This window comes from Benincasa hispida, chromosome 12 (genome assembly GCF_027475165.1).
Source record: "Benincasa hispida cultivar pf3 chromosome 12, pf3_genome.v1.1, whole genome shotgun sequence".
In the NCBI taxonomy this organism is placed as follows: domain Eukaryota; kingdom Viridiplantae; phylum Streptophyta; class Magnoliopsida; order Cucurbitales; family Cucurbitaceae; genus Benincasa; species Benincasa hispida.
This window is the reverse complement of record NC_143489.1, coordinates 2955840-2960364: the sequence shown is the minus strand read 5'-3', so window position 1 is coordinate 2960364 and position 4525 is coordinate 2955840. Positions and strand designations below refer to the sequence as shown.

At 33.4% G+C, this 4525-nt stretch overlaps 1 long non-coding RNA gene across 2 annotated transcripts; it reads left to right on the top strand.

Moving 5' to 3' along the window:
* The first annotated feature begins 395 nt into the window (after nt 1-395).
* On the top strand, nt 396-4224 carry LOC120067046 (uncharacterized). 2 transcript variants are annotated; one of them, XR_005478913.2, is made up of 4 exons: nt 396-939; nt 1504-1677; nt 2735-2805; nt 3780-4224. It is a non-coding gene; the product is annotated as an uncharacterized LOC120067046 (long non-coding RNA). The 2 variants fall into 2 exon arrangements; XR_005478915.2 differs by having other exon boundaries at nt 561-939; nt 1463-1677.
* Nucleotides 4225-4525: the final 301 nt, after the last annotated feature.

The following is a 4525-nucleotide window of genomic DNA, read 5'->3' as shown; positions in this document are numbered from 1 at the left end:
ACAGAGTCTTCCAACCCTTTTCCTTTTCCTCTTTATTTCCTCGATTATAATCTCTTACTATAAGATGAGCTATTCAATGGATACTATTCTCCCTTCTTTCAGGTTTTTTTTTTTTTTTTTTTTGTGGCTCTTTTCGCTTTGATTAACGAGTGTTCAATTAGCCTTAGGAGAGAAGATTCTTGTATTTGGGACCCCAACTCTTCTTAAGTATTTTCTTATAGCTTCTTTTGATACTAAATGAACATTCATCAATTAGCCTTAGGATTGAAGATAAGAAAGTATTGGTGAAAAAAGTTTTATTTTATGTTCATTTTTTACTTTATTTTGTTGGGATATTTTGCTTATAGAGTTTGTGTATATATATATTTGTTGAACAACGACTTGATTAAATTATACACTACAATAAATTTTTCCTTTGATGTCAGTTAGAAAAACTAAATATAGATATATGATGTCGGTTTCTTAAGAAAACACAAATCTTTTCATGTCAATTCTAAACCAACAATAAAGATGAGACTACAATGTTAGTTTAAAACCGACATTATACTCTAAAATTTTCGATTTCCAACTCAATCCTCTCTCACACAACTCCCACTCCTTTCTCTCTCAACCTTCACCATCTTCTCCTTTGACGATCACGTCGATCTTGCCATCCCTGACAGGCGTCGTCGCTCTCTCCGTCCACGATTGTTCGCTGTGCTCTAACCACTGGATGTTGAGGTTAAGGTCATGCCATCTCTCTCGTTCGCCTGTTTGTTTTTTTTCTCTCTCTCTCGACCATCTCGCCTGAGGTTAAGGTCACTATCTCGCTATCATTGCACTGGCCATCTCAGATCTTCCGCCTAGATCCACTGTAAACAGATCCACCACACAAGTCCATAACCTACATAGATTTGCCATTCAGGTCCACCGTGAACATTTCTAACCAACCCATCTTAGGTCTGTTCTGTGGGTTTCATGGGTTTGCATCATCACAATCTGATCTCTTCTTTATTTCTTTCTTTTGTGTGTGTTCTTTGTTTGGTTTAGTGGAATAAAGAGTTGTTGTTTTAGAAAATTTGGAGAAAATAAGATTTGAGTTTTGGTTCTTCTCTTGTTTTCTTCCTCTTCTCCCTTGTTTTTCACAATAACGATTGATTGGGAATTTATCATTTCCTAGTAACGATTGGGGATTGGTTAGGGTTTTGATTGGGGATTGATCATTTTCCAAATAACAATTTTAGAGGTTCAAGTAATTTTGTTGGATTGAAGGCATTGGGAATTATTGCAATAAACATAAAGAAGCTTAAAGATGTTGGTTTGTGCACAGTTAAGTTTATTGCTTACTCTCCTATGAAAGAGCCACTTCAAATTAAACTCATAATTGAGGCTGAATTTGATAAAAATATTGAAGCAGACATGTAATTTGTTTTCTTTTTGTTTCATCTGCCTATAATTTTCCATTTGCTTGTTCAAATCAAAGGCATAAGTGAGGTTGAAGCTTAGTTTGAGGCTTTACTCCAGGACTTCAAGACCAATTATAACTAGACACATTTTGTGAGGAACAAGGAGTTCAAGGAAGTTACTGATAAAATGGAAGAAGCTCTCAAACAGATCTTTGTGGAATTTCTTGAGTGATCATGCACTACTAAGTTCTCTGGGTTTCTTCTCTACAAAAAGCTGGGATGGAGGCTAAAGGTATTGCTTATAAACTTCATGAATGAATTGTTTATGTCATTATGAAATTGAATGTGAGTGATGTGGACAATTGTTTGAAAATCCTGTTTATAGTTGTACCGTTTGTTTCGACATGATAATCTGTGATTCTGAATTGTGTTTTAAAGTAATTTATATTTGAAAACTTGCCAAACTATCTTTGAAAAATGTTTTGAAAACAAATGTAGAGACTAGAGAGCTATTGATTAGAAAAGTTTCCAAATATCTTTGAAAAATGTTTTGAAAACAAATCTAGAGACTAGAGAGCTAGTGATTAGAATAGTTTCCAAACACTTCCTTGATTCCAATTGGATAAATTATGTTGTTTCTGGTTTTATAATCTACCTGAAATGCCTTTGAAAAGAGTTTTGTATATAGATGCATGTCTTCTCTTATTTTGTTTATTCAGGCTTTTATGATTATGTTTGATTTGTGCCTTTTCTTTTTATACACTAATCCCCAAAAGTCTTTACTTCAATCTCTCTCTCTCTCTCTCTCTCTCTATAATTCAATTGTGTAGAACAATTGCTTGATTTAATAGCCGAGTGAATTGCTTTTGAATCTAAGTGAAGTATGGATACAAGGCTTTTGAAAATTCATCCTCACGAATCGAAGTTCATTTGTAAGTCTACACAATCAATCGTTTTTCTCTTTTAGACTTTCGTTTTGTTGTTTTCAATGGGTTGTTCACCAGTTATCTTTGGAAACATCAGGAAATTAGTTGTTGCTCTCGTTTCTTCCTAAATTTTTAAAAGATTCCAATTATTCTTGAGTGTTTTTTTTTTGTTTGAGCTGACTGTATTTGTATACTATGATGAATTTTTTTTTTCTTTTTATTGATTTAAATTGGGTTTTAGTTATATAATTGTTGTGATCTATTAGGTATTTTTGAGGGAAAATAGAATGTTATTCAATTGAAAGAAACAACTAATCATATTGATCAATTTCTGCTTCTTGGTGAGCTGTGTAGTTGATTGAATTTTCAAGTTACTCATATTTATCTGTAGTTCTGTTTTGACTTTTTCTTCCATTGGTGAAGGCAAGAAAGAAATTAGAGCTCTCGTCCAAATATCCATTGACAATAATCCAAAAAAGTCAAACTATATATTGGTATGTGCCTTGGCTTACTTCTTCTAAATTGGTAAATTTTTTATGTGTATTCTACCTTTAAGATTAAGTATGTTTTTGGAGAGATAAAAAAAAATTTGTGTGTGAAAGTAGTGTTAATAAGCTTGATTTGAATTCCTATTATGCTATAGGGTTCTGTGTTTATGGGAGAAAAGAATTTTAGTATGAAAGAGTGCCCTTGGAAGGTTGTTAGCTTTGTTCTTCTATTCCGCTATGGGGTTCTGTGTCTCAATAGAAAGGTTGAAGCTTCTATCTTAATCATTAGTTGAAGAGAATTAAGAGTCTTTGGTTAAATTGGTTTAGTTTCAGTTCAGTTTGGGCTTTATGGCCAGAAAATCTTGCTTTGAAGGTTCAAGTCATTTTCGTATCCCTTGGCTTTTACAAGGATGCAACAGTTCTTTGTGATTGTGTTTCTGGGGCCTTGTTCAAATGGAGTCATTTGGATTTTTCTAATACGGTTGAAAGGATAATTTTTCTTCAAATGGTCTTGCGTTTGTTGGAATCTCTACTATTTTAGATTTTTTTTATGGGTGCTTGGTTTGGTTGTTCTCTTTAAGTTTCTTTCTTAGGGGTTTAAGGAATGTTCTTTTTCACCTAATGAGAGTTGTCTTTTTCTGGATTTTCATGTGTTTTGGGGGCTTGTTCAAATGGAGTCATTTGTATTTTGAAGTGCTTGTTGCATTCTCTGGAGGCCCTTGTTCTAGGTCTTTCCTCTTTTTCAGACTTACGCATATTAACTAAAGCAAAAATTCAATGTTTCCACTTGCAACTTCGAATCTCATACTGGGTTGGAGTTCCCTAAAGTTGAGATGAGAAAAATAGTCATCTTCAACATCTCCATTGGAGCCTTTCTTCTAGTATGATGGATATGATGTTAAATTGTTTAAACCAAAATTCATTCGTTTACCAAAATCAATCTAGATTGATTTGTTGAATGTTGGTTTTCTTGTTTGTAGGTCTTGCATCAGGCCATTACCACACTCATTTTGTACTATGCTCAAAGCAACAAATTTTGGATTATTTGTTTTCATTGAAGAGGGTGAGATTCTTGCTTTGCTTATTGGATTTGTTCTTCATGTCTTTTTTGTTGGGTGTTTCTCTGTGGTTATTTTAGTTGTTATTGCTCTTCTTATTGATGATTTTAGAAGGAAAAATCTGTAGGAATTTGTGTGTAGTTTAAAAGTTTTAGATGGTAGAGCTAGCTAGATATACCTTGGTGGAAGTTTGGGTTTTGGCAGCAGAGTTGGAAGCATCTTGTAAAGCTTGTGTGGTTGCTACAAAATGGGGTCATTCGACTAGCTAAATGTTTTCTAATGTTCTTTTCTACCCATTCCTTTGTATATATTGTCAATAACAAGAAAAGGAATGCACGAATACTAACAAAAGTTTGTTTTTTAGTCATTTGGTTTTTCTTCGTTTTGAGTACAATATTGATTTGTTGAAAGAAACTATTAGGTTGGAGGAGGGGAAAAAAAAAAAACAAAATTCTTTCTAACGTGTTTTATGTCTTCTTGTGTGACACATGTGTAAATCAAGCTCCACTGTCTCTTCAACTTTTGACTGAGCTTGAGATACTAAATTGTCAAGAGTTATCTCGCAAATTTCTTCATTCATTATTCCCTACTTGGAATTTCACTAGAAAATTCTCTCCTTCTCAAAGGTTGAAAGTGACAAATTGGTTTAATTTTGGTTGTTCTTTGAT